This window comes from Nomascus leucogenys, chromosome 7b (assembly GCF_006542625.1).
Source record: "Nomascus leucogenys isolate Asia chromosome 7b, Asia_NLE_v1, whole genome shotgun sequence".
Taxonomy (NCBI): domain Eukaryota; kingdom Metazoa; phylum Chordata; class Mammalia; order Primates; family Hylobatidae; genus Nomascus; species Nomascus leucogenys.
In genome coordinates this window covers 34983120-34995494 of record NC_044387.1, presented here as the reverse complement: position 1 = coordinate 34995494, position 12375 = coordinate 34983120, and the positions used below count along the sequence as shown (strand labels likewise).

The window sequence follows — 12375 nt, the reverse complement described above, 5'->3', positions numbered from 1 at the left end:
CTTTACTCCCCCACCATCCCCCCACCAACGATTATGTAATTTTTATTATTTATTCGTGTATTTATTCATTTATTCAAGTTTTGAAACAGTTTAAAGGCTTCCAAAGCAAAATAGAAAAAGATCACTCAACTTAGAGTAAGATCTGAGTCAAAGATCTAAGTTGAAGTCCTGATTAAACCATGATCGGCTTTGGTACTTTGAGTGAGCCTCTTAATCCCCTTCAATCTTAATGACCTCATCTACAAAATGGAGACAATTATTCCCAGGATTGTTATGAGATTAAATGAAATAATTGATAAGAATGTTCTTTTAAAATTAAAAAGATTCTATTTATCTTCAAATAGTGTAAGCTAGTTTCTCAAACTGGTTGCAACATTTCATTCGGCAGCAAAAAACACATCTTGACTTGCTCTTAAAACAGAGATATGTGAAGGAGTTTCAGCATCAGATTATTCCATCTTTATTTACCTATCAGGTAAAAGATCAGGACCTTATTCAATTAGAGACTGATTAGAAGCACAGAGTAAAGGCCAAGATGTTGGATTTTAAAAAAAATCTCAAAAATAATTGTAAACTCTTAATATGCTTTTTGTTATCCTTCACACACCATATCTGAGGACATCAACATTGTTTAATAAACAAAACTGGATCAACACTGGTTCAAACGTGAGTGTGCTCGGGCTTTTTAGGGACTATATCTAGCAAAGGATTTAAGATGCACATGTTGAGATCAGAGCACTGAGGATCAGGATCAGCTCCTGGAATGTTCTGCATTATTATTTCTAGATTAAGAGATGATTAAAGAAAAGTACACTTTCAAAAGGCAAACAACACAGACAGATCACATAGTTGTTTTCAACAGTTTATAGCAAATTGTGATGAAATAATACAAGCATGTAAACTTACAACAATTAGAGAGATGACAAACCACAAGTACTGACACAATATGGGAATTCAGACCCACAGTTACGTAATCCTTTCCCCCCCAAGGAAGTAAGATATACAGTTAGGTGTGGTTTTTCTTCTCCTATTTTTTTTTCTTTTTTAAGGGAAGCACTAAGGAAAAAGCTGCAGCTGGTGAGTGTCGCGGTCAACAACATTCAGTGATCATTACACAAGGTAGAGCCTGTCAAGAGAAAAAGAGGTCTCGAAACTGCCTGGTTGTTGTCATTGCTTTGTACGTGTGAATAAACTTTAAATGTGGAAAATTAAAAAAAAATTATAGACTGAGTTTGGTGGCTGAAGTGTTGAGTGTATAAATACTTTCACTATCTGAACTTATTTTGCTTATTAAATTTTAAAGGGTTTTAAACTTTGGAATATTTGGAGTATCTTTTTATATATGTTTATAGGCACTCTCGTTTCACTGAAATGTACAATTTCATCCAATTTTTTAAAAATAATTTAAAAATAATTTTAAAAATCTTAGAACTGATTTAAGCTCAACTCTTGCCTCCCAAGAATGCCACATAATTAACATTATAATGGAATAACTTGATAGGTAAATTACTAATTGCTACTAATTTCACAAAGGATTCTGCAGCTTATTGATTTTTCAGTGATTGCAGCTACCATAATAATTGGAATATGTTTCAATATCATGGGTTATGTGTCTCTAATAAACTTATGAATTATTTTTCTAATTCCAAATTTTCTTATTGGGCTCTATTTACCGAAGAAAATATGTTTTATTATTATCCTTTTTCTGATAACTTGTCTCCAAGGTATGTGAAAGGCTTTGTCTATTACACATATGTGCACATAGACACACACACACACACACACACACAGAGAAAGAGAGAGAGAGAGAGGAGAAATCAAACTCAACAAATAGCATATCTTAGAACATTGTAATACCCAGATTTGAATGACTCGGTTAGTAGGACTAATTAAAAGGAGGGCTGAAGAGAGAAAATTTGACTTCAAGAGATGATTTCAGGCTATAAGTAGACTTAATAAAGCAAACTGATAAGCTAGTTTACCTTTTATGATTGGAAGAGAATCTATGCATATAGTGATTGGGGGGAGCGCGGGGGCCAGGGGAGGTTTACATCAGAACCTACGCGTGTTCAGAGACTAACGTTCCACTTCACTTTCAATGATTTCCCCTATTGAAAAAGACTTTAACCTTCCGGAAGGAGAGATATGGGGATTACTTATCACTGTTAGCCCTTTGTGCCATTTAGAACTAGTGTTTTTTAGTCTCAAAGGTAAGTTTTGTTTCTGTTTTACCTGAAATAATGATTTACAAGTGAAAGAGTTTAATCAGTTTCCCCTTTAAGAATTCCCTAAGAAGTTAACTATTACCAAAAACAAACAGTGAGTGCATAGACAGTCTACAATTATGGTCTTGTGGATTTATGCTAAATAAGTGGTATTCTGAATAATTAAATTATAAAAAACTTCTAAGCAAATTTTCTGGACAAATTAATTTGGCAACTAATCTCAGCTTAAGCTTTTAAACATTTTCATCAATTTTGCTTCTAAAACCAAAGAGTTACAACTTTATTTAAAAAGTTTATGTGAGTTTAGGTAAGTCAGATTTACCAGGAGTAGAAGGATAGAATATCTTCCTCACTGGGTTGCTGTGAGGGTTAAGGAAAGTGGTGGATGTGGAAGCACCTTGTAAACAATCAAGGGTTATACAAAGATATATTATTATTATTAATAAATCGAATCATTTCCGCTTCCACTGTGAAATTCAAAGCATGGAAACAACTTTAACATTAGTTAATAACTGACAACATTACTGAGAAAAAATATAATTTCAAAGAAAAACTTCAAAATATAACACAATATACATGAAAAACATTGGATGGAACTTTTTATACTCTCAGATTACTGATATTTTCAAAACATAATGGGGCACAATATGCATTTATACATAAAAGAGGAATTATGACATACCTCTACAAATAACAGAATAATATTGAAAATAGTGACTAATTAGGGCTTTTTCAGCTTCTTACTCAATTCTTTTCAACGCCTCTCACTCAGTAATGTGTGGTCTGAGGTCTGAGGTCTCCAAACCTCTTAGAAGCGTGATTTAAAAAAAATGTGTATGCGTGTGTGTGGGTTTGTGTGTGTCTGTATAACATACATACTTATAATACATTAAAAAATACTTAAAAGCTCTCTACACTGGGATGAGTATCATAGATAATTAGAGTAGACATAATTGTACATTTCAAATCTTTTTCTGGTTAATTTCAGGGGTGTTTTATAAACAGGGCTGGTTATAATATCATTATTATTATTATATTTTTAGAGATGGGGTCTCAGTATGTTGCCCAGGCTGGACTGCAGTGGCTATTCACAAGGAAGATCATTGTATACTACAGCCTCAAACTCCTGGGCTCAAGTGGTCCTCCAGCCTCAGCCTCCTTAGCAGCTGGGACTATTAACTGTGCCACTGCACCTAGCAGAATGTCATTATTTTTATCTTGCATTAATTTTGCTTCATACACGCTGTCACCTCTGCCGTTCCATCTGATATCCTGAGTAAGAGTGCTTTTGTTAATTTATATAGTATTAAGTAATATTCACAAAACTTGATTTCATTCTTTACAGATAAAAGTGACTATAAATAGATCTTCTGGTATTTCCTTCTTACACCATAATGAGGCAATCTCTGCCCCACAATGAGGCAAAGAGGGCACCCCCTTTTAGAGACCTCTGCTTTACAAGGTTGACACTAACAGAAGCTGAATATCTGTTCAGTACGATTTTAGAGGCAATGGGCAACCTTCACTTCGATTGTTTAAAAGAGTATCTTGTATCCTCCACTTTACTGTAATTAAAAGACAAGCTTTTAAATGCAAATATTCACTGGGCCTAACCTTGCAAAGATAATTTCAAATGTCCTTTTCTAATTCCTGGACAGCTTCTGATAGTGTCAACCTTGTGAAGCAGAGGTCTCTAAAAGGGGGTGTCCTCTTTGCTTCATTGTGGGGCACAAATTGCCCATTATGGTGTAAGAAGGAAATACCAAAAGATCTATTTATATTCACTTTTATGTGTAAAGAATGAAATACACACACACACACACACACACACACATATATTTTACATATGTTTTATACATATATATGTATAAAATAACCCCTCTCTAAAATGTTGTCTTAAGTGATCTGACTTTATCTAGTTATTAAAATATCTTTGTAAAATGTTAGCTGCTATCAGTTTACCCATTTCCCATTGCAGAGATATTTTCATATTTATAGAGGACACTGAAAAGTAAAATAAATTTAAAAGTTAAATATAAATTAATGTAAAAGTTAAAAATAAAATTAATTTAAAAGCTAAAAAAAGGCATATTTTTTCAGGTAGTGTTTTTGGTACCGAGAGGCCTGGGGAGCAGGGTGGCTTCCCTAGTACCTCTAAGGCCATCTCTCATGTAACCCATCTGTTAGTTCTATTATATGGTGAATCCTGCTATTGCTATCATTAGAGTGTTAAATGTTTATCTCTTATTTAAGGGGCAGTTTTCTTTTTACATAAAAAGTAACACATTTTCATAGCACCCAAAGAACTAACAATATCAGAGACTCGGGGAGGCACAGAGATAAACGACTGATGTTTTTCCCCAGTTTACTACGTGTCTTAGCTAGCGCTGGTGTTTCTGATCTGTCCCACTGTTGGCAACAAATCTCTCTTCAATTACAGGATCCAGCAGTATATATATTTCTAATATATAAATTATAACCATCTACACTCCAGAAGTCACCATACACTTGTAGCAGCTAAATTGGACAAAGTAATCTTAAATAAATCAATCGGGCCCTATTATACTAGTTTTTCTCTCTTAAATATAGTATTTTCAAGTAAGTACCACAACACTACCCCTAACTGTCTGCCAACAGTTTGTTTGCCAACTGCCAGGATAGGGCATTGTCTGTCTTGTATGTACCAATTTGTTCATAGTTCCTACATTATAAATTTTGAAAACAGTCATGGTGATTTCTACAACAAGATATCATATTTTATAGGTCTAATTATGAGTTCAGATTTTACTGCTTATTTCAGAAAATGTTAAATTTCAGTCTCCTATTTTATCTACATCTGTGTATATAAGAGCACTGCCTCAGAAGACAAGACGTGGTGATTTTCAGTTGTTGATAAAACACATATTTGAATATAGTCCATATTTTTGGCTATGTTTTTAGATTGTGGAATATATGTTCTCAGAGCACACAGCTGGAAGAAGACGGTGTTTACCTTGATTACGGCTTAGAGAGAAGAAACACTGACAGAAACTTGTACAGCCTCCATTTACTTCAGCTGGTCACCGCTATTTGTGATATTAGCTGAAATCATTCCAATCAGAAAGCAAACGTGCATGCATGTTGTGAATTGTTTTTATAATTTGGTTTTTATATTTAAAAGTCTCCACGCTGTGGAGGCAGAGTTCCACTCAAATGAGTTGATTCCCAATCACGCGTAATCATGTTTTTATTGAGTACTCTCCAAACTTTATATAACCTTACCATTATTCCTAAAAAAGCTTTTAACTATAAAAAAGACAGCAAATTATTTTAAAAGAAGAACTAAAAGAGACATTTGATAAATTATGCATTCATACTACTACCTCTAGCCATATTTTTTTAAAGAAAAGATTCATTTCAGAGTTTTCATAAGCGAAGCTAAAAATAAATACTTCAGAGAAATATATAAAATATTAAATGTGCCATGTTCAAATTTGCTACAGAAAAAATTAACAAGTGAAAACCAAGACCTATTAACTAACTTACTAAAATAAATCAGTTTCCAAAGGATACGGAAATTATTGAAAGAATAATGACATATAATCTTGAAAGTTTCTATACCTTTCTCATAAACTTGAGGTTTGTGGACTTTAAAGTGAAGTTTAAATCAAAGTTAACTCAATGAGTTCCTTGAAAAAAACTGGCATTGTAATAAGGCCAAATACCCAGTTGTTCTGTGGCCAAATTTGTCTCTTTATCCCAAAGTGAAAAATCTACAGACACATTTTGCTAGTTTGCTTTTATACCACATTGATCAAATTTGTTGCCCTTAATTTTTAAAACCAAAACAAGCCACAACTTTTTTTTTATTGGGGGAATTAACATCATATATTTCATGTTTTCCAAATATTTCAAAAGACTAAAATTCATGTGTTTGTTGGTTTGCAGTTTTTAGTAAAGTATCAGAGGGAAGGGGAACGGTGTGGATATTGCATCTTTGGGTTGTGTGTTTAGGAAGGAAGCAGCCAAGGATACACCTGCTTTTGGCACTGGCTTAGGCACCGGTACAGCAAATGCCAGGTGTCATCTCAGAAGAGGCAAGAAATACGTGAAATACACACAGCCAAGCAAACAGACTTACACTGAAATGGTGTGATTTTCAACAAAAATATAACTGAGTTTATGGTCAACATACCACCATGTGATACAATAAAATATTAGCATTCTTGTTTTTCTGTCTCATACTACATGATTATTTTTTAACAACAGCAGCAAAGTATTTACTTTTTTTTTCTGGGAGGAAATTAACATGGAAGCATGACTGCCTGCATACTGAGTGTCATGTAATGTTACATTTGTAATACAGTGGAAAAATGCAGCAGAATCTATCCTAACTTCACAGAATAAAATGCAAAGTATTTTAAAATAGAGTACTTAAATCCTGGAGGATTTGATTTTAAAATCAGCTTTCAAAGCAAAGATTTTTTGTGGTTTACTATTTACTATCAACCACGCTGTGGCTTCTATTAAATGATTATGAGCCCACAGGGGAAGAATAAATTATGTTCTTTAGAATAATCATTCTAAAATAAACATTTAGAGGTTCTAGATATTATTTCAGGGTCAAATGAATTAGTTGAACTATTTTGTTGGTTATACTGGGTATCCCTGCCTTTGACCCAATACAGATGACTATGAGACATACTTTCTTCCAAGTGATTAGCTGATGGCGACTGACTCTGGCAAGGTTCAGCTGCTACTATAGGTGTATGGATCCCCAAAGCAAGACCTGACAAGAAGGCAGGGAGCAAAAAAGTGTGTGTGTGTGTGTGTGAGAGAGAGAGAGAGAGAGAGAGAGCACTGCTTGGTCACTATCGACCACCTTATCATGGAGAAACTAAGGAAAGGAGATTAAAATAATTTTAATTAGCACATATGATGTGGAATTCACACTCTGTTCCTATGCTCTCGGTTGATTCGGTCATCATTATTCCATTTCCAATATCTACTCATCCACCATACCAAAATGATGTGTCCTAACGACGACAACAAAAACACAGTCAGTTTTAAAATAAAAATTCTGACCTCTAGATAGGCTGAAGAGAACTGCTATAGAAATAAATATAGGAAGAGAGATACACTTTATTTCTACTTTTCTCCCCTTCATGTCAAATAATTTGTTAGAGTTTTAAAATATATTTTTTCCCTTCCACAACAGAGTCTGGTCAATAAATCCAAGTGAGAAAACTAAAATCTGAAACAACAAGATTCATGCAGCCAACTGGAAAAGTCTCTACATTAAGTTGACGACTGACCTACTGTGGCTATTTCCAAGGTAGCATTCCATCAACCTGGTATTGGCAATGTTGTGACAATAGTCTTTACTCTTTAACATTCATACTTTACCACATGAACGTTAAACAGACCCAGGACAAATAAACTGAGGGTGGGGGCTTCTCTTATCCTTAGAAGGATATTTTTCAATTACATATTTTGGTACATCTTAAGAGATAAAAGCTGTATCTGCAAGTGATTAAAAGATGTTTTATATTCATGGTTTCATTTCTGCTGAAATAAATGCGTAATTTAAACCACACATAATTCATAGCAATTTAGACCTATTACAGAGTTCTAGCTTCTTTTTTATGATAGTTACTAATTAAAACAGAGTGTTACTGCCACACTGAGCCTAAGTCTTTGACATACAGGTTTAATGAATAAAATGTCCTGACACAAAAATGAAAGCAATAATGCAGACAAGACTGCAAGCTGTTATGTTTCAAGTGTGTGGTAAAGATTAAGGGCATTCACTGAAGTGATGAACTGTGCAGAGAAGGACCTTGTAATTTCTTTCTTTAAAGGAAGAAGTAAAGGAATTTTTAGAGAAATCTGAAATAGTACTAATTTCTCTAACTCCTAGGCCCCTCATTCCCAGTTGTCCCTCTCTCCCCTCCAAGAATTTAAACTCATAAGAGTCACTTTTGAGGAATAAATGATGGGGTATTTTAATATAATCCTGAATATAGGTTTAGATTGAAAATGGGAATTGGGACCATAATTAATTATGTTGCCAAGTTTTTTAAACTTTAAGAAGACAGATGGAAGCAAATGACATTTTATAAGAGTGCAACCTTCTAAAAGTTCATAGATTAAAACTGTGGTAAAACGACAGTATCTTTTTTGACATTTGATTAATCCCATATGCAGAATGACTGAAGAATTAATACCGTTTTGGTGTTTTCACTTTCTGAAACCACTGTAATAAGAGACTGACATAAACTCAAACCCCAGTATAAACACAGTCTGAGAGAAGGTTGCGGCCTTATTATCACTCTTAACAAACAATAATGAATAATCATACCGATCGCCCTCACTACACTCTGCTTTATATACATATTCCCTCTCGGATCCATCCATCACGTCTTTCAAGATAATAAAACAATTCAATCCCATCAAATCCCCCGCAACCGCTCCCTCGGGAGGGATGTTTTATCTCTACTTCTTCGAGCCCAGGGAGGATTTTACTTGTTTGAAGGGGGCGGAGAATGGAGCAGGGTCCTATTTATTTCCATTGATGACTCCGCTGGTTCTCACAGGCGCTCAGGGACCGGGTGGGAGGAGGAGAGGAGGAGGTGCGGAGATTCCCTCCGTCAGAAAAGAAAAAGGGTTCAGGAAGCGAGGCAGGAGGAGGAGGGGTGGAGGGGGGAAAGAGAGGGTAGTGTGCTTGAGGAGAGCAGCAACTAAATGAAAAAATAAACTCTTCTTTGTGATTTAGCGGGATCGACAGATGAGAAGCAAATTTATCAACCCAACAAAGTTGCTAAAAAGAACTCTGTAAGTAAATTTAAGGAAAAGAAGGAAAAAACATAACAACAACAACAAAACCCAGACAAACACTCAGGTTCATTTCCCGCTCAAGGTCTTGGTTTTAGGGAGCCACCCGTACCCAAGAGCAAGAAATGGACAGCGCCCCGAAGGGGGCCAGGAGGGGAACCGCAACTTGGCCGGAGGGACAGCTCACAGACAGTGTAGAGGTGCCCGCGGCAAACTCCGAGGAGCTGGTGCGGGGCGGGTCCGGGGAACTGGGGGAGCTCTCACGCCTGGGCCTGGGATAGGGTGCGGGAAGAAAGGGGAACGGAGAGCGCACGATGCAACGAAACCGCACCCCAAATTCAGCAATTTGCAAAGTGCCTCCAAGAAAACAGCTGGGACCTGCAATCACTCCTTCGGACTCCTAGGTTGTCGGGGCCGCGGCGACTCCGCTCAGAAAGGTAGCGCGGGTGAGAGCGAACCCCAACTTACGCACAGACAGGACGAGGGCACGAAGCCGAGTCTCCCGGCTGGGGCTGGAGGGGGCGTCACCTCGGTGGCCGCTCTGCTCTCCGGAAGAAAGTATGAGCCGGTCCCAGGCCACCTCGCTCAGCCCAAGGAAGTTTCTATAACGATACTCGCCTACCACGCAGAGGACAAATGAGGAGCCAGAGCGGTTGGGGGTCGGGCCAACCGAACTCCCGGCCCCGGCTGCGCAGCTCCCAGACGCCCACCAAGAACTCTTGCGCTGCCTGAATCTCTAGCTTTTCGCCCTACACGCAAACGCCCTCTGCAAAACCCCAGTCCCGCAGACTTTCCCTAGCGGCGGGCAGAGGGCATGAACCTGGAGAGGGAGGCAACAGCCCTCTTGGCAGGCCGGCAAAGTAAGTGTCCAGGCTAAGTGCAGGATAAAGGCTCCGCGGAGACCCTACCGCACCCCGAGCTCCCCGGTCCCAGGTCTTCTCCGCCCTTGTGCTGTCTGTCCACCTCCTCACATTTCTCCGGGCCGCCCAGCTTCGAAAGCAGCTAAATTAAAAACAAACAACAACCAAAAAAAAAACACGAGGGAAACCTGCTCCTGCCCCTCATGCCCTCAGCTCCTACAGATAGGGCGCCCTTGAGAAGCTTCTTGGGCCCTGACGATATGGGGGCGCGTGCCTCGAGCCCCCATCTCGGATGACCCTTAGGGCGTGAACGCTCCTTGTGCTAGGTCTCGGGGTGGCGGGCTAAGGCGTCAGGGCTCTGGGGCATTGCTTTCCTCTCCCCACTTACCTTAAAAAGATCTGTTTGTTTTTCGTAGGGAAAAGAGGAAAAATCCCTCCCCGAGGTGTGGTGTGCGAAATAGTCCACGTCCCCGGACCCTGCCAAGATGCTAAGCACCAATATCCAGGAACGAGAAGCCTGGAGGGCGGGGACGGAGGCAGATAAAAGAGAAAAATTCAATCCGCTGAAGTGTCCCAACTTTGCGGTCTGCACAGCAAACTTCAAAGGCGGGCGAGGGCGGGCGGCGCGCGGCCGCCGAAGTTGCTGCGAAGTGAAGTAGGGAGCCGCGCGGGGCTGGGGAATCCCGGGGCAGCGCCGGGCAGCGGCGGGAGGTCCTTTTAAACTGCAGGGAGCGTGCGGGGGCTGGGCGGCAGGAGGATGCCACAGCGACCCGCGGGGCTGGCGCGGGCTTCGCGGGCGACCGCGAGTCGCACAGGCGCCTGGCTGGAGCGCCGCGCGGGGTGCGGGGTGAGCCGGGCGCACGGGGCGGCAGCGGCGGTGGCGAGTGCGCTGCTCAGTTAGCTCCGCTCTCTCGCAGCTCGAAGCGGGGAGTGTGTGTTCGCTCCCGAGTGTCACTGCTGAAGCCTGGAGTCTCTTCCCCTCCCAGCCCTAACCCCTCCCGCCTCACCGCTGCCCGCCCGCCCCCTCCCTCCTCTGCCCGTTGCCTCCCCCTCCGTCCCTCCTTCTCTCCCTCCCGCTGCGCGCCAGCGCGCGCGCACGCACACACACACACACACTCATACACACACACACACACACACACACACACACACAGACACCCTCTCCCTCCTTTTCTCTCTCCCTGTAGCCCTCCCTCCCTCTCTTTCTCTCACACACACACACCACCCTGCTCAGCGACCCAGCGCTCCCCAAACAGGACCCTTGCGGGCGGCATCGCGAGGGACACGCTGCTGTCCTAACCTCAACGTCACTCGGGGAGAATGAAGGAGGCCCGCCGAGCCCCCGACAAAGCTGCAAAACCCAGGAGACGCGCACGCGGGACCATCACACTGTCAAGGAGACTGGGGTGCACAATAGAGAGAAACTCTGGGGTTGATCTGGGGGCAGGGAGGAGGACGTGTTAAATCCAGAAGGTTGGTGGTTGGAGGCGGAAAGCAGAGTGTGCAAACTGTGTATTCATGTCCCACTTTTCACCCGAACGCCTGCCTATCACAGCCTTCACTCAGGGAGCGCTTCCCCCTCGGCGCAGACCGAGCCTCCTCCGATTTGAAACTCAGCAGCTGTTTTAACAATTGAGAAGCGGCCCTACAGGACCAGTGAAACGGAGCAGAGTGTGTGAAGCCATTAAGGCTGACTAGGTAATTATGATAAAAAGTTACCTAATTAGCAACCTGGCCTGGGCTTAGGAAAACCAAGAAAAAAAAAGTACCGAATGATTTGGTGGTCTCATTTTTGCAACTGAGAACCTGATTTCCAGCAAATCTGGTTTTATGTAAGTTCTAATAACATATAATTATTTATTAAGATATAGTGTCAGTATTGAAAACACTAGTTCTGTTATTGCCACAATGAAATTAAGGTAGATAAGATGAAAATCAGCCTTACCCCGGTCATATTAAGAACTATGATCTTTTTTGTTAAATAGTTGGTCACAGAGGGTGGACCAATGCAGCTCCTAAAGTTTTGTGGCGCCTAGATGAAAACACTGCAGGAAATGGATATATAAAACCGTTTATACGTCACAGAATAGTTTTATAGAATTTTTAAACACTAAAAAGGACATTTCAGATCACTGTGCAAGCATATTTTTTGCAGATGAGACAATGAGGTGGGAAAAGTCCTGCACTTAGGAGATAGGATCTAGAGCAGATCCCTGGGTCATTCATTAACAAACGCTTACGAAGTCCCTGCTGTGTACCAGGTATGTCTTAGGTGCTGAGATTTAGAGGTGATGGTGCTGCCTTTAAGGAACTCACCGCCTGGTGGGGAGACAAAGGCATAAATGAAAATGTGATTAGCACTATAATAGATGCAGGTACCTGGTCCTATGGGAGCATGGAAAAGGAAACAGCTAACTCCCTTTCAGAAGCTTCTCTTGGTAGAGATTTCAGTGTAGAGTTCTGAAGGACAAGGAAGA

At 40.4% G+C, this 12375-nt stretch overlaps 1 protein-coding gene across 1 annotated transcript in view; it reads right to left on the bottom strand.

The window, feature by feature from the left end:
• NDNF (neuron derived neurotrophic factor) overlaps nt 1–10447 on the bottom strand; it is a 34080-nt gene extending 23633 nt beyond the window's left edge. The window contains exon 1 of the mRNA XM_003271329.4: nt 10287–10447. The gene's annotated coding sequence lies outside the window, so the exon portion shown is untranslated. The remainder of the gene's footprint in view (nt 1–10286) is intronic.
• Between the last annotated feature and the right edge of the window lie 1928 nt (nt 10448–12375).